This window comes from Mustela nigripes, chromosome 1 (assembly GCF_022355385.1).
Source record: "Mustela nigripes isolate SB6536 chromosome 1, MUSNIG.SB6536, whole genome shotgun sequence".
NCBI classification, from domain to species: Eukaryota; Metazoa; Chordata; class Mammalia; order Carnivora; family Mustelidae; genus Mustela; species Mustela nigripes.
The window spans coordinates 73,428,255-73,447,322 of record NC_081557.1 but is presented as its reverse complement, the minus strand read 5'-3'; the positions used below and the strand labels follow the sequence as shown (position 1 = coordinate 73,447,322).

At 33.6% G+C, this 19,068-nt stretch overlaps 1 protein-coding gene and 1 pseudogene across 1 annotated transcript in view; one reads left to right on the top strand and one right to left on the bottom strand.

Annotated features, from left to right (window-relative positions):
• The window catches only part of CNTN5 (contactin 5), a 784,689-nt gene that overhangs the window by 507,761 nt on the left and 257,860 nt on the right, over positions 1-19,068 (bottom strand). The window lies entirely within an intron of this gene.
• LOC131999517 (glutathione S-transferase P-like) lies at positions 8,050-8,583 on the top strand (annotated as a pseudogene).

Here is a 19,068-nt window from a genome sequence, read left to right as displayed (position 1 = left end):
AGCTGCTAATCAATTGATTTATATAAGCAGAGTTCCCTGGATTATCCAGGGGAGCCCAATGTAATCAAAAGTGTTCTTAAAAATAGAGGGAGGCGGAAAAAGACAATCAGATGTGATGATGGAATCAGAGTGATATTATGCTGCTGGCTTTGAAGATGAAGAAAAGGAGTCACAAGACAAAAAACTTGGGCATCCTCTAGAACTGGGACAAACAAGGTAACTGATTGTTCTGGGCTTCCAGAAAGGAATGCACCCTGCTCACCATTGATTTTACCTCACTGAGACCCATGTTGAACTATCCTACAGAACTATAAGATAATAAAAGTATACCGCTTAAGCCATGAAATTTGTGGTCATTTATCACAACAGCAAAAGAAAACTAATACACCAGTTCTTGGCCATAGCAACCAGCATGGTACTGGCACATAACAGGTGCTCAATAAAAGCATGTTTATCTAAAACACCACCCTTATGCTTCCTCCTTGTCATGCCTAAATAAATAAATAAATAAATAAATATTAAAAATAAAAAGCCTTAAGAATGAGAAAGAGACCACAAGAGAATGTTTTTTTTCTACAGCTCTTGGATCTAGAAAACAGTGATCCTGACTGCAAAAAGTAATATATTTGTTGTCCTTTTTTTGAAGAGAAAATTTGTTGAAAAGACACAAGCTTTACAATCACCTAGATCAGTGTTGCAATCCAGATATTTCTAAATATCTGTATGACCCTTGGAAATTGCAGCCTTATTCGATGTATTCTTCGTGGCAATTACCTCAAGTAGTTTCCACTCACTAAAATTATAAAAGTCCCCAAATATCTGCACAACCCCTGGTGACCTATAAATCACAGTTCCCCAAGCAAATATATTCTTTTATACAAATTATAGAGGAAGTTATAATGGGGGTTGATAAATACTGCACAACAGTGTGCATCTTGGGGAGGTGTCCACGGAGGAGAGGAGCCCAAAGAGCTGAAATACAACCTGACAGTACCCACAAACAGAATCCAGCAGGTTCCAGGTCCCTGCGAGACTTCCTCAACAAAAGGCCACAGCAGTAAAAGCCCAGCTCTGATTCATGGAACAGCAAAAACTTAACTCATGTTAGCACTAGTTCCTGAATCTTAGCTCTGATAGTGATGTCAGTGGCTAGGAGGCATAAGATGTATGCAACAGCACCAACTGTCCAAGAAACTTAACTTCACCAGGGACAGTAGGCACCCCGAAGATTTTAGTTTCTAAAATTTGGGGAAGTTTGGGGAAGATTTTAAACAGACCACAAAAAAGAACTTCCGTTTCTTTGAGCCCCAGTTTTCACAGCAGCAAAGTATAATAAACATAGTTTCCTTGCAGGATCATACTGAGAATTAAAATTATTTATCTTAAGCACCTAATACTATACCAAGTATAACATAGGCAATCATTAAAAGATAACCTTTTATTTTAAATGAAGCAAATACTAAGGACAAGGAACTAGAACTTCTGTACCCATATCTGCCAAGGAAATTGTTAAGCTGTGTCCTTTCCTAAATTTTTTGAGTGTGCAAAGAAAAGACAGCTTACTGGCTTTCTATACTCAGAAGTTTAGAGCAAGAGGACCCCTGACAAGCTACTTGGAAACCACCTAAATAGTCTATAAAATCTCATTATTTCTTATTACAAATTACATCCTCAGAACATTCCAGAAGCTCGAGTACCATTCCTCATATATTCCTGGATGCTGCTAACATGTGAAATTAATAAACTATGGCATTATAATATAAAACCAGCAGTATTCTCAAGAAGGAATATTGTATTTTAAAATATGTATAAATAGGAATAGTAATAGTTAGCACTATGCTGTGATGCAGGGAAGGAGAAAAAAAAAAACTTGAATCCATATGGCTATTGTCTTAAATCATCAAAAAGTAATTAAAACAAGTGAAACCAAAGCAGGCTACAACTACACATAAGCCCAGATTTAATGAGTTGTGGAAAATGCAATAAACTAAACAAATTACACATTACTATTAATTAATGGGCTGTAAAAGACTTCTAGGTGGCTTAGGCAAATAATTTTTATTTTATATTTTAGAAAGAAAGTTTTTGGCAATTATGAGATAAGTATAATTTGTCTTAGCTATTTTTATCTAAAAATTATAATATTTTTACTTCATTGTTAATGATTATTTAGATTACCTAAAATAGATGTATTCTTAATTTCTTATATGAAGTTATATTTGTAAATTATTTCTAAATTATTTTGTATCAGAGTCTATTCATGTTGATATATAAATACTATGTTTATATACTTATACATCATAAATATTTTCTCCATAAATATTTTTCCTGATAAAATGAAATAATTTTATTAAAGGTTATGTTATTATAATTTTCATAGTATGTATATCCATACATAATATGTATATATGTAGAAACAAAGGAAGAGGGAGAGAGAAAATCCCAAGCAGGCTCCACACCTAATGCAGGGCCAAAAGTGGGGCTTGAGTTCTCTGTCCTAGGATCATGACCTGAGCTAAAATCAAGAGTCAGAAGCTCAATGATCTGAACCACCCTTCAGATGCCCCAGTATCTTTTGTTAAAACTGGGTATTTAAGAATACCTGGTATTCTTTTGTTTATCCAATACACTTCTATTATGTTCCATTGAGAGTTCTTCATTCTTAAGGATTCACGATTTTGTCCTGATCTTTCAGGCATTTATATTCTTACAGTGAAGATGTATAGATTATATGAAAACTGCAACAACACAGCTACAGCAACAACATATGCTACAGGGGAAAAGATACACAGAAGGTGTTAAAACGTAAAGTTGACATGTGATGCAAATCATGGATAAATAAAAGTTCTCAAGACAGAGATGGAAGACACCTACTATAATACCTGGCACAAAGTAAGTATTTTGTTAATGTTGTTATACAGATCAAGGCAGAAGCAACCGAATCCTCTTCCTGTAACTGATACTCATTTTTTAAATTAATGCATGTTTATTATATGTCAGTGACTGTATTTTTTTCAAGGATTCACAAATATGATCATGATATTTGAAGCATTTATGTCTCTCAGTGGAGGCAAACAGTAATTGTGGTACATGATTCTGCTTTAAGAAAAGAGTATACATTTTCATGTGTTTATACATGAATTATTATCTTATAAACATAGAAAAGAATCTATTGTCTTTTTTTTATTTTTTATTTTTTATAAACATATATTTTTATCCCCAGAGGTACAGGTCTGTGAATCACCAGGTTTACACACTTCACAGCACTCACCAAAGCACAAACCCTCCCCAATGTCCATAATCCCACCCCCTCTTCCTACCCCCCTCCCCCCAGCAACCCTCAGTTTGTTTTGTGAGATTAAGAGTCACTTATGGTTTGTCTCCCTCCCAATTCCATCTTGTTTCATTGATTCTTCTTCTACCCACTTAAGCCCCCCTGTTGCATCACCACTTCCTCATATCAGGGAGATCATATGATAGTTGTCTTTCTCTGCTTGACTTATTTCGCTAAGCATGATACGCTCTAGTTCCATCCATGTTGTCGCCAATGGCAAGATTTCATTTCTTTTGATGGCTGCATAGTATTTACCCTAAAGATACAAACGTAGTGATCCAAAGGGGCACATGCACCTGAATGTTTATAGCAGCAATGTCCACAATAGCCAAACTATGGAAAGAACCTAGATGTCCATCAACAGATGAATGGATTAAGATGTGGTATATATACACAATGGAATTCTATTGTCTTTTTCATTAGTTTGCTAATATATTGAAGTGGTGTCTGATTCCTGAAAACTTGGAGGCAAAGAGTTTCATTATGTCACACATTAAAACAAAATAACTACTAAATTTTAAAATTAATTAGGAAGCTTAGGTTTTTTGTTTGTTTGTTTGTTTTTTGAAGAAAAGGACATCAGAGCTGAGATGTGATGAAGAGAAGGAAGGAGATTTGGATCCTGGGAATGGGAATTTCTGTTGTAAGTATTCAATAAATATCTAATAGAAATATTTCCTTGTCTGGTAAAGGAAACAAAACAATATATAAGTAACTATAGAGTCCTGAATTTTGATAATATTAAATTAAAAATACTAACATTTTGGGATGCCTTGGTGGCTCAGTCAGTTAAGCGTCTGCCTTCGGCTCAGGTCATGATCCCAGGGTGCTGGGATCAAGTCCCACATCGGGCTCCTTGCTGAGCAGGGTGCCTGCTTCTGTCTCTGCTTGCTGTTCTCCCTGCTTGTGCTTGCTCTCTTGATCTCTCTTTCTATGACAAATAAATAAATAAAATCTTTAAAACAAATACTAACATTTTATACTATTCTATAGATTATACAATTAAAAATATGTTCAAGGTACATTTAAGGCACTTGAAATATATTAGTAAGCAAAACAAAAATCCCTGATCTCATGGATGTTAAGAAGCAGGCTTACTTATCTTTCACCATGTATTTCTTATATCAGTCTAATGAGATGATATTATTATAATCCCTATTTTACTGATGAAAAAGCAGGTTTGTTTTTTTTTTTTAAGATTTTGTTTATTTATTTGACAAAGAGAGAGACAGCAAGAGAGTGAATACAAGCAAGGGGAGTGGGAGAAGAAGCAGGCTTCCTGCCAAGCAGGGTGCCTGATGAGGGGCTTGATCCCAAGACCCGGGGATCATGACCTGAGCTGAAGGCAAACACTTAAAGGCAGAGCCACCCAGGTGCTCGAGAAAGCCGTTTTTAACTTGTCCTAAATTTTCCTAATAGGAGACTGTATTTGAACCCAGTTATGGGGGCTTTCAGTCACATAAGCAGAGTTAAAAAAAAAAAAAAACTGATTATAGAGCCATCTCAATGTTCTGAGAAAAATTGAGAATAAGTTTGGAAAACAGGGCATGTGGTTTATAACTTGAAGATGTGAGATATCAAGAGCCACAGAAATAAGGAGACATACCACGTCAGTAGATCTGTATGAGGCAGAAAGAAGGGATATTACAAATTATCTGTAATAAATAATAAATGGGCATCAGAAGCAAGAGATGGTATCTGGAAAGTTGGTTGAGTCCAGATGTGCAGTTCTTTAATTTGTATTAGTACTCAATGGAACATGATTGTTTTTAAGCAGAAGGAAGTCTTGATAAGAACTGAGGTATAGGAAAACAAGGAGAGATCAAACCATTCTATCACAATAGTCAGGTAGAAGGTACATTAAGGATTTCAACTAGGGTGATTGTGCTTTGGTAAGGAAAAAATGGATATATGAAAATTATTTGGAAATTTGTTGGGTATGGTGGAGGAATAAGAGATAATGAAGACAGGCAATCAGTGATGTTCCCGTTTTCTAATCTGATATTATTGGTACAAGCTACAAAAGAGAAATTCAAAAGCCTGCGGTTTTTTGTGGCAAGAAGATAATTGAAATTGTGGTGCTAAGAAGATATTCAACGGGCAGGATGGCACTAGCTATTAGAAATACAATCTGAAACAAAGATATGGATTTAGGAGATATGAATTTATCCTACATAAATATAGTAGTTGAAAATGAGACAGTGTTTGAGGTTATTTATAGAAGTGGGGGGCAGGGAGCAAAAGAGAGAGAGGGAGAGAGAGAGAAAGTTGCCCAAAACTTGAGAAGCCTATACACAGTAAAAAACAGGATTAAGAACAGAAACAAGACAGATACTAAATATGATATGGAGTATCAGGGAGGAAAGATATTAAAAGAATGTGATACATTAAAGAAAATTCTCCCAAACTGATGAATCTTATATAGGAGAAATACTGCTGATCTAGAAAAGAAGTTCTTTTAAGTTATCTGAACATCACAGAAAACGTCAGGAGGTAAGGTCGTCATACAGTGGATAAATCAAATTAAAGCCAATATTTCTACTATAGTTCTCTGCCAAGGGAGTGGTGGTTTTGGGTGGTTAGAGATTCTTATAAGCTTCAAATGGGATAAAGGTAATTTTTTTTGTAAATGTTTTTCATTTACATGTGAATATGATTCAAGGAAAGGACTTTTCAATGCTGACAATAAAAGCCTATTTCGTGATTAACTGCTTAATTTGAATATGGTCTGGAGACTTCAATATTGTTAAAAATTAATTGAGTGTAGAATGAGGAGGAGATGAAGCTAGAAGTACACCCATGCATTTTACTGTTGAAGAGTAAAAAGAACTTTGTTAATTTTTCAATAGAATACAGTGTTTACTATTGCGGTCTTCTTAACTTACTATTTAACTCCACTATCCATCCACTGCCTAACTTTTAAAGAAACAAATGTGGGTTTTTTTTTTGTTTTTTTTTTTTTTTTGCAATTTTTTACCATATGCCTGAAATCTCAAATACTAACTTCTACTTCAATCCTCTAATGGAAATACTCTCCTTATATTCAACACTGCTCTTTATTGACAAATATAGTTTCCTTATCCTTATTACCCATAAATAAATCAATTGACTTTGATGTGGTTGGCAAATCCTTGCACTGGAAAATCTCTCCTCCATTGTTTTCTGATTTCTACTACTCAGTTTCTGTACCTCCCAGTATATAACTTCTCTCATTGATTTAGTCCTTCTAAATAAAGGAAAAAATATCTATGTTATCATATGTCTCTCATTGTATTAGGCTCGTCTTTGATGGAATAAAAAAGCAACTAACCTATTCCCTACTTTACCTTTCATTAACAGAGAAGTCATAAATAGGATAAACATATATCTCAAACACAGCAAGCTAAGCTAACTCTCAATTTCCTTTCTTATGCTAATGGTGATTTCTAATTTCTATTAGAGTTTTAGAGTCAATATTTTATAATAAAATAGTACAAGTTTATAGCCTAGAATAAGTATTCAGTTCTTTTAGTGTAAGCAAAGATACTTCTTAAACACACACACACACACCTGCACATCAATCTTTAGAATTTATCATCATTAAGGTAAATTGAATCACCAGGTTATATGCCTTTATTATGCAATTGAGAAAAGTCAGCTCACTTATTAAATGAGGTCTTAGGAGGTGGAAATTTCTCTAACAAGCTATTCTGTTTGTGGAAGAGTGGAATGTCTGGTGAGCTGCTTTTCTCTAAGATCCTTTTAAAGCGAATCATTTGAAACATCTGTTGGGCCTTGTGCTTTTTCCTATTATTGTCATTTACTAGTGGTTCACCATTTGAAAAGTTATATATGATTAATGATTAATCTACAATTATTTTCTAAATTAAATAGTGAGACATTCATTTTAAAGAAAGAGGTGATTATGAAAGTTAAATTTAAATACAGGGTTGTGTTAACATGTACACTTTTTTTGTTGTTCTTCTTCTTCTTTCTCCACTCTGTGCAAGGTTATACATTTTAGGAATGAGATAAGCTATATAATTTATGAATAAAGAAAAGCAATTCTGTTTTATAGTCTTATAGGGAGATGATAATTTGTCTCTATGGCAGAGGCCAGGGGGGGAAAAATAACATCTGTTAAAGCAAAGATGAAGGATATCATTTTGTGGCAGAAGAATGTCAGTGGACCCTAGGCAAGGACAACTATTTCTAATTCAAAAGACAGTGTAAAATGTATGTATTGAAATATTTTATTTTCCTTAATAGTGATGCTGAAATGTATTTGACAACATCCAAGAAAATCTCATATTCAAAATGACACAGAAGTGCCTGCCAGAGTTGTGAAGGTAAACAAGATTATGTTGACAGTTAATTTTTATGTTTTATATATAAATAGTCATTTAGCTTTATCCATATTTATGATACCATCCAGATTATGTTAGGGAGAAAATGAACTAACTGTAATTAGATTAATAGTCACAGATTTTATATGACTAGTATTTCCAAAACATAAAAACTCAAATCGTAAAATTTGGACTACAGTTAAAGCTTGCTTCCATTAGTTTTGAGAGTAGAAAAACACTACTAACTATTCAACTGATTTGAGTTTAGGCCCACCAGAGTAACAGCAGCTATAAACTTGAGGTGCTAGAAAGTAGTGTGAACTACAGGAGGATATCCAGGCTCTGCCACCCCTACTGCTGCAACTGCTGCTGCTGCCTACACTTATAACCATGCCATCCTACACCATTGCCTCCTTCCCTGTTGAAGGAGGCTGAGAGGCCATGTGCAAACTGCTGGCTGACCAGGCCCAGAGCTGGAAGGAGGTGGTGGTGACCAAGGAACCCTTGCTGTAGGGGCAACTTTCAAAGTTCCAGGATGGAGCTCTTACCCTGTACCAGTGGACTGTTCCAACCTGACAGGGACTCTGCCCTGCACTATTCAGAAAGGACCAGTGGGATGTGGCCCTGGTGGACATGGTGAATGATGGCATCACAGATCTCTGAAGCAAATACCTCAATCTCATCTACAACAGCTATGAAGCAGGCAAGGAGGAGTATGTGAAGAGACCCCCCCCCAATCCCCCCAGGTGAGACCCTACTGTCCAAAAATTAGCCTTTCTTTGTGGACTACAACCTGCTGGACTCGCTGCTGATTTACCAGGTTCTGGCCCCCAGCTGCCTGCCCTCCTGACCCCTACTCTCAGCCTAGTGGCACACTTCGCGACCTCGCCCAAGCTCAAGGCCTTAATGTTCTCCCTGGAATAGCTGCCCCTCTCCATCTGCGGCAAGGGGAAAGCAGTAAGAGATTGTGGTACCCTCAACAGGAGACAGAAGGTGGGGACGTCTGCCTTCCTTTCCCCAGGACCAATAACATTTCTAATAGAGAGGGAAAACCAAGAAAGTAGACTATCTGGATACCCTTAATTCTTAAGCTTAGGCCTTATTCTAAAGTAAGTAACTGCAATAGACTGAATGGAGCTTATTTTGGGAGATAAAGACATTACTGAGACTACCACACAGTCTCCACGTATCTACTGAATAGAGTGTGATCTGTATTGATGGTAAAATTGCATGAATTCTATTTATTTTACCTCTTTTATAATTGGGGCTATTTTGAGTTTCACAGGCACATTAATAAAAATCATTAAGAACTTCTCAACATAATATGAAATTATGCATCACTTGACTTATTTGAAAAAATATCGTTAGACTGAAAGCAGTTGGTATGTGTGCTCTCTGTGTAGCATTGTATTGGCTTAATCAATCTGAATAGACCAGACCCTGGGATAAAAGAGACCAGAGAGTAGTCATATGTGAATACCCTGAAGTATAAATTAAATGCAAGAATGATAAGAATGTGTACAAGTACATCAGCTATCTCTCATAGATTAAGTTCAAATCTTTTAGCTGTGTGGCCACAAGTGGGATATAAGATCTTTTATCATTTCAATTTTCTTTTCTTTTTTTATTTTTTTAAGATTTTGTTTTTTTTGAGAGAGAGAGAGAGCACACAAGCAGGGGTAGTGGCAGGCAGAAGGAGAAGCAGGCTCCATACTGATCAAGGAGCCTATTGCGGGACTCGATCCCAAGACCCCAGGATCCTGATCAGAGCAGAAGGCAGACACTTAACCAACTGAACCACCCAGGCATTCTTCATTTCAACTTTCTGATCTCAAAATGAGAGTCTATGAGACCACTCAGCATAACTTCAGGATCGTTTGTGTGGTTTAATGGGATATCACGTGCAGAAGCTCAGCAAAAACTTAATTAAGAGATCTGGATCTAGAATCAGATAGAACAAGACTCAAATTTCACTTTTGCATTTTATTAATTATGTCACATTGGACAACTGAGCTCCCTCTTTCAGACAGTTTCCTAATTTTCAATATATTTAAGCGTGGATAATGCATAAATTATGTTATTTTTTCTTTGTAATTGAATATAAAATAATATGCAAAAAGCTTGCCTTAGTATCTGGCACATAATAATCACTTAATAAATCTTAGCAATTATTGTTAGCATTTTATTATATACAATTAATGCTTATATCATTAAATATAAGTACTATATAAGTATGTAATAGTTAAAATAAATTATGCAAATTGATACAATTATTTTCATTATGGTGTTTATTTCATGTACAAAGAGGCTTGCTTTTCTTAATCTCATAGTGGGTGAATCAACTAAGTAAAACACATATTCAGATAATATTTTAAGAAAAAAACTGGAAAAAGTTCCTGAAATACAAAATATGAAATTGAATAAAAACTGGCATAAAGTGTTCTCTAGAGAAAAAGATATAATCTTACTTATCTATCAAGGATGGTTTTTGGGAGCAACTGGATGGCTCAGTCAGTTAAGCATTTGTGTTCAGCTCAGGTCAGGATCCCAGGGTCCTGGGATTGAGCCCCGCATCAGGCTCCGTGCTCAGCGGGGAGCCTGCTTTCCACTTCCCACTTCCCCTTCTTGTGTTCCCTCTCTCATGGTATCTCTCTAAGTTAAATCAATAAATTTATTTATTTTTATTATTTTTTTAGGATTCGACCTGAGCCGAAGGCAGATGCTTAACCAACTGAGCCACCGAGGTGCCCCAAGAATGTTTTTTTTTTTTTTTTTTTTAAATCAAGACAAGTAAAACATTGATAACTTATTCAGTTCTTGTGGTCTTATAAAGGAATTTAAGTAATAACAAATATAAAACAAGCCTTCTAGATATGTTTGCATGTTGCTACATAGGAATTTAGAATTTTTTTTAGATGACATGCCAGTTCCATCTCAGCAATTATAATTTTTTTTTGTGAAGTTAATTACTGTTTTTGAAATTCTGTAAATTATGATTTAAATGTCTGTTATAGTCATGATTTCTTAGGTGAATGATTTACTATGTTTATGGAAAACAGAGTTGATATGAATCACATTTGCTCTTATAACTGACAATTTTTAGACATATTTTTGGTTATTTTGTCATGACAGATGTGATTCTTTTAAAATACTGTCTCATTTCTTGTGAAGTACTATGGGAAACAATTCTCTAAATTCATCTACCTATTAAAAATTTGGAGGTAAATACTTTTTATTAAATTTTCTTTTCATGATTCTAAAAATATTAATTATATTAAATATTAAATTATATTAAATATTATTTCTGGAAATTTGACATGAATTATAGAAGTGGCACTGGGTAGACACCCTCATGTTCACAACTGAAATAAAGTAACATTTACATATATATTCCTAAAGAACTTAACAGCAAGATTTGTCGCTTAGTTTGGCAAATTCTATCATTATCTCCTGACTCTAAGTTTACAATCCAATGACGTTATGAAATGAATAGAAAACATTCATTGCTAATAGGATCCATAGAGACACATTGCTAGAATTCTAGAATCACTTTTAAAAAGTATTAGCTTTCTTCTGTGATCAGGGACATATCTGAAATTACTTTTAATAAAAAGGCAACTTTTTAGTATTTCTTTGGAATACCTTAGTTGGCCTCAGATGTCTATTATAATATGGAAGATATTACCATAGTATGCACAATAATTTATAAAGATATACTAACTTTAAACTGAACATCAACACCTGCTTTGATATCAATATTAATTATATCCTTTAATACCTTTGTAGGTATTAATGTTTATTAATGCTCATTTACAAATCATATAACTACCCTGTATATGGAGCTTTACAGTTTATAAAACTTTTCTGCATAAATTATATTACTCATTTTGATTTTCTGTTATACTTGTTAAAGAGGACTATGTATACACTTCTTAAAGAATCAATCTTCTAATGGGTCTCAGAAGGAGATATTTTTTGAGAGTAGTGGCCACTGTGATGCTGGAGGATATTCATTCATTCACTTACTCATTCTGCAGGCATTCACTGAGTACCGGCTATAAACTTGCATGTTAGAGGCTGGGTAGTAAATAAAGTAAAGAAATAGACAAATGAGACATTAAATACATCTTCAGTCAATTTAGTCTTGTAGAGTCTGTGGTATGCATAAGTTCAGAATCAAAGTGACTGTCGTAAATGGTTGTAATGCAATGTACCAAGAAACAAATATAATAAAGAACATGTGAGATTATATATAAATACATATTTTATATATATAATATATACTGCGCACAAACACACACATACACACACATATATAGAATAAGACAGAGACAGAGAGCGTTGGGAGGAGGTTAGTTGCTGAATGGTAGCCCTTGGTTACCATGAATGGTTACCATGACACAGGTAGACTGTCTCATATAACAGCAACAAAATGCTCTTAGGACAGTACATATAGTTCACTACAGCCTGAGTAATAGAGAGAAAGCTAGAAAAGCAGACAGAATCTAAATAATAAATGGCCTTGCGACCATTTGTGGAAGTTTACTCTTTATCCTAGATTGGATTAGAGGACTTTAACTGTTTTAAGGACAGGCTGATCAGATTAATGTTCCTACCCAGATTAGTGGGTAAGAGAAAAAGAAGCTAGAGAATAGTAACTCCTTGTCTAAATACCTCTGCATCCGTTGAAACAGGCTTAATGACTTAATGTCCCACTAAACTCCATACTTGCCACTTAATTCCTATCAAATGAATAGAATGTAACCCGGGCATAGAGAAGTCATCATGGTTTTCTTTATTTGTTTTAATAAAAACATTGCATAGAGGGCATAGAGAAGTCATTCTGGTCCCATCTTATTATTATTAATAATAATGTTAACCTTATACTGTAACTCCCATAAATATACTTGAGTATCTAATCTAATTTATAGACTGGTGCAAATGGCCTATGTCTGAAGACATCTTAAACAAAGCTATGAAAGATGATAAGGGTATTTTAATATGAAACTCCTACACAGACTCACGCAGCATCATTTATAGTTTGAACAAGTCTCCATTGCAATAAAGGGGATTTTTATTGAGGTGCCTGGGTGGCTCAGTGGATTAAGCTTCTGCCTTTGGCTCAGGTCATGATTGCAGGGTCTTGGGATCAAGCCCCACATTGAGCTCTCTGTTTAGCAGGGAGCCTGCCTCCTCCCCTCTCTCTGCCTGCTTCTCTGCCTACTTGTGATCTCTGTCTGTCAAATAAGTAAAATCTTAAAAAAAAAAAAAAAAAAAGAGGACTTTTATTAGAAAGCTCCTGTTTCAGATGCATAAGTACGCATATTAGGATTTATAATGAGAAACCCCACGTGCACTCCCAGATTTTGCCTGAAGTATTTAATTTGACTCAAAACAAAAACAAAAAATAAAAATGTTTTCTTTATTTGTTTTAATAAAAACATTGCAGAAAACTCACATAGAAACTGGGGCCATGAATTCACAGGTGCTGAGGCCCTTCCGAGCTATACATAGCTAACTAGTTGGTATTGATTAGGGGTTATCCTCTTAGTTCCTCTCCTTTTCATTCCCTGGAGTGGGAAAAACATCAGTTAAACCCAATCATCATGTGATTCTTCCACTAGGTGTCACAAAATTAAGGCAAAAGTAAAGTGGTTCTATTTCTCTTAAGATAATATTGTATTTTATCGAAAAAAAATCAAGATTCTAGAGGATATGGAATTAAAATTTAGGTTGAAGGGGATCAGGAAAATATTTCTGGAAATTGTATGTTTCCCCAAGTGGTTTTAAGGTTCTTTACTTAATTTAAGTTTTTAAGTCAAGATGTGAGAGTCTAAACTAAATTTTATTTAATTTTATTTTTTAAAATTTTATTATTTGACAGAAAGAGAGAGAGCAAAAGCAGGGAGAGCAACAGGCAGAGGGAGAGGGAGAAGCAGGCTCCTATGCAGAGCAAGGAGCCCGATATGGGGCTCTATCCCAGTACGTTGGGATCATGACCTGAGCCAAAGGTAGTCTCCCAACCAACTGAACCACTCAGGTTCCCCTCTAAATTTTACTTTAATTAACATAGTATCTTATAGCACTTAGTATCTTTTCTATGGCAGACTATTTTCCTGGAAGGAGATTTAAATCTGTAGAATATAGTTTACTTGGAAAGGAGAAATTACTTGGAAAGGAGAAATTAATTTCACGAATTAGACTCTATTTTGTATTTTCAGAATCTTCTATGCACACTCTCTTTTATCTACCCCCAAATACTATAATATCTTATACTTAAAAGCCTTGGATTCTGTATCTGTCTCTGTCATTACTAAAATTGGTTTTTAAAGGTCTCAAATTCCAAAAATTTTTTGAGTGTTACTTACAGTGTTTGACAAAGGTGACAGTTGACACCTTAAAACTTAATATCATTAAACACACACACACACACAACTAAGTATCATTTGTACTTCACTCTATTATATTGGCTTTCTTCTGCACCTCTTGGCTTATTCCATTATTCTGTCCTTCACTAACTCCTTTCTTTCTACCCTTCACATATTTCTACCATAGAAATGTATATATTCTAGAAGGTTAGGTCCTTAACCCTCTTTTCTTTCTAGTACAAACTCTCTTGATGAAACATCCTTATGATTGCATTGAGTCTGTCCTTGTGTTTTGTGGCCAGTTCTCACCTTTGGGAACTGCTTTTCCTGCGCACTAACCAATATTTTAAAATATTATGTATTTTCCCCTGAAAGTCAAAATAAAATTCCTCCTCTTCTTTTTGTTACTTTATTATGTTACAGTATTATGGATTGTTCAACTGAATTAATCAAAGTTCAGAATCTTGATATCATTCTAACTCTTCCATATTTTTTTACATTTCTAACCCCATTCATTCTATCATTTGCAAATTCTCATTTATTTTAGCTTCTCCCACAGACATCTATTCTATTATATTCAATGTATGAGGAATTCCAGTCCTTTTTACCTAGATTACTGAAATGACCTCCTAACTTGACTTTTACCATAGAGTTTTCTTGGACACATTTTCATAAAGGAGCCCTCTGATTTTTCTCTGCCTACTCTCAAAGTGTATAGAGTGAATTACAAATTTCTTTGCAATTATGGTAAACCATTAGAGATTTATGCAGGGACAACATGGTCAGAATTGTATTTTACATAGATCGTTTCAGGAAAAACAGTACAGAGAGATTTTATTGAGGTTTGGGTAGGATGAAGAGTGATGTGAAAAAAATATACATAGGCAGGCAATTTTTCTGGTAGTTCAGGGAGGATAATGAGAGTATCAACTCAGGAAATATATATGGAATGGAGAGATTCGTACTGACTTTCTTAGCGTTAAGGTCTATTAAGGTCTATGAGAATATGCATTGTTCATTATAGGCTCCATATACATGTGGAACAATGCCCAAGAGAGAGAGAGGATATATGCATATGTGTTCTATGAATAACTACATATATTAAGCAACAAAAAATGCAATGCATGATTAAGTATGGTATGGGATAGAAAAGGGAAGATTGTAAGCATAAAGTTTGAAGTTATATTTGAGTTGGAGATGCTGTTTTATTATTTACTAGCCATGTGATTTTGGGAAAATAAGTTGGCATTCTTGAGATTGACTATGTTTTTCTTTTAATTCATAAATTAAATCAATAGTGCAACTCCCTTAAGACTAAAGAGGGTAAAGATGCATTAAATATACTTAACAGTTTTTTGGCTTTTAAGTGTTCAGTAACTATTGCTGCTTTTAACTATTGCTATTATTCTTGTTATTGTTAAATTTATGTGTATACATTCATACATATCCACATCTATACCTATACATATATACATATACACATTTGTACATCTATATCTATTTATCTATCCATCCATCCATTCATCCATCCATCCATATGAAGAGTAGAAATATTTAGCACTTGATATGAAAATGCAATCAAAGAAGAAGGCCTCCAGGCTAGGTAATATATGTTCTTTGCTAACTTGTCCCTAAAAAAGTTTTTATTAAATAAAATAATTTTAGAAATCAAACATATTTGATATCTGCCCCTTTGTTTATATTTTTTTGTTTTATATTAATATCTTTATAAATTATCGTGAGATGGAATTGCTATTTAATCAAATGAGATTTAAAGCCTTCTTGAACTTTTGTGCCTTGGAAGACACTTTTCTAGGGATTAGAGAATAATGAATTAAATAGGCTTGAACAGCAAGGGTCAGAGGATTTGTGCATTCTTGATCTAGGTCTTTGTGGGCTGCTTTATATAATATGAGTGAACACTGGCTTTTCTGCATTTTTTTAAAAAAAGAGGAAGAACAGTGAGATCAAAGTTTAAGCCAGGCAAATTGTCCATTTGGCTGGAGGGCATCTGTCACATATAGACAGAATTATTCATGATTTTGATTAATAATGAAAATATGTGTTTGGATGAATTTTAATAAATAAAATACAAAAGTGTTATGTCATAGAATTAACAGTTTGAAGGCAATCTGCCCCAGATTTCAACTTTGATTAGTTCATTATAACTTCCCTTTAAAGCATAACTTAGCTATTTTTAATTAAAATTTTTTCTGTGATCTCAAAGAATCCGTACTGTAGTTTGTCAAGGAGTCATACACTCACAATTATTATATCATTTTGATCAGAAGACTTGTTTTTTATGGTAAGATTTAAACCATATTCTTTGAGTAATGATTTTATAGAAGAAACACATAGTTGTTTTGTTTATAGAAAGCAAAATTGCAAGGTAATATCAACTTAATTTGTAATAAAATTAGATAATTTTGCAACTAATGAAATTATCCATGACAATGTGATTCATTCAGTTTGATACTCAAACGATTTAATGAAGTTATTATGGACAAAATCTCATACAGTAATGAAATAAAGCTGTGGATATACTGTAGAGTTAGCAATTATTCAAATAATTTCATTAGGTATCAAATGCTAGTTAAACATAGTTTTAAAGCCAGAGGTCAATTTTAATTTAAAAGAAGAAGTTTTGGAAAAGCTAAAGAAGAAATTTTTGAGTTTTATATAAAAATGAAAGGTTAAATTAAAGGCTTAAATACAAAGTCTATAAAAATCATATAATCTCCCAAAGAGTTAAGGAGGTTATTTTAATCAACTGCTTCAAGGAAAACTAATGGAATATTCTGCATCTAAATCATCTAAATGCCCTGAAAAGCACTATATTCGAATTTAGATATGAACTATCAATTTACCAGGGATGGCATATAAAGATATTTTGAAGCAAGAGACAGAATGAGGAGATTTTCTTCTTGATTTATTTTATGTCTGACTTACTATTTATTCTTGATTCATTTTATGTTTGACTTACTAGTGTGAATTATTTTTAAGAATACAAATGTTGGAGAGATTGCTATGAGCTTTGGATATCCGAAGGATGTTTGCGAAGTGTGTAGTGTCACATTATCAATTCCAAATTCTCAGCATGGTAATAAGCTAATAGAGTGACAAAGTTTTATATGGTATATTCTTGCTTGTCACTGAAGAAAAATCACTACACTAGGTGAGGAAATTATCCTCATGATGAACATAAGCTACAGAATAAAGTATACTCTGTCAAAAAAATCATTATCAATGTTATTGATAACCAGTAACAATCAGTACTAGCAATAGTTATCCAACTTTGTGTTTATTTATTGCTTCCTGAAGTTAAAAAACAATTCACAGACATGACTTCTCTACAACATTAATTTTTACTATACCCTTATGAGATATATATTTATTAATGCTAAAATACATTATTAACATTAACTATGCTGAAGCACATTTACAAATATTCATTTAGGGAGAACTTTAAAGATCCTCATGGTAGACCTTAAGACATGTAAAGAATAGGTTAAAAGGGGAAAATGAGCATGACTGCAGCAGCTTCTCAAATCCATTAGTTGCTCAAATCAAATTTAAAAAAAAAAAAATATATATATATATATAAATGAATGAAGTGAATAGCTTCATGATTAAATTCTAGTTACACTTAAAGAATTGGGTTTGGTTTTATGTCAAGCTAATTAAACTCACTATTGAACTGTTGCAGGAATATTGTTAAGATCTCCATATAAAGCCTCAAACTAGAAATTTCAATGAGAATTAAATGTCAAGAAAAGAGTTTCTTCTTTTAAGGAACTCAGGGGAAATTAGAGTCCTTTAAATGTCTGTATTTTCCCATTTGCTCTGACTGCTGGGAGTCTCAAGGAAATACTTATGTCTTGGCCACAATAATTATGAGACATTATGGCCTACACTATCCTGACCTCTTATTATGAAATGTCTTTTTACCTGGTGCTGTATTTATTTATTTGCATATTTACTTTTCATGGTACATAATTTAGCAATAAATATAGCAAGTCAAATAAACACCCTTTGGAATGATATTGAGATAAAATATATTAGTAAAATAAAACAATCATTATATAAATATACATTTGTTATTTCATATTTTTTAACATATTAGGTGACAAGTGAAGAGGAACAAAACTTTAAAAGAAAACAAGTTTATTTTACATTTAATTTTTCCACACATTGCTATCACCAGGTAAAGGTGCCAATTCTCATATCCTTATCACCATTCCCTTCAAAAGCCAGGATCTATGATGACATTGTCAGCTACTGATAATAGTTATATAGTTATCTTTGTCATATATCAAGTTCATTTAGAAAATTTAGCTTTCCAGTTTCTAACCATACATTATCCAATAAGTAAAGATAATTATGAGAAACAAAGTTTATTAAAGGATAAAATATGAAAATAAGAAAATAATTATTTCCAAAAATTAATATGCATCCTAAAATTTCAGATTTAAAAAGAGAACTGGCAATTCTTAAACTTCCATAAGAAAAATGAAGTAAGTGTTTCATTAACTAAATTTGAGCAGTAAGAAGAAATGCAGAGTGATTACATGCTTATTTTTGTTGCTAATATTTATTTTTCCTGTGCCATATAGTGTTAATAAAGTGATTATAAAACGGAGGTTGATGACTAATCAAATATATAGACTTTTGAGAAATTACAATGTAATTAGAGTTTGGGAGAGAAGTTGAAAATCAAATAGAGTATATCAAAGTGAATACAACACATATTAGAATAGAGAAAGATTGAGTACTATTAGAGTTAAATAAGAGTTACCATCTACAAAATGGATTTAAATTTTACTTATTTATTTTTAAAGATATATTTATTTAAGAATGAGAGAGAGTGCAAGCAGTGGGAGGGGCAGAAGAGGGAGACAAGCAGGCTCCCCACTGTGCTGGGAGCCTGTTGCGGGGTTAGATCCCTGGATCCTGAGATCTTGACCTGAGCTGAAACCAAGAGTCAGATGCTTAACCAATTGAGCCACCCAGCTTCCCCTGGATTTATGTGCTTTTGTTTGTT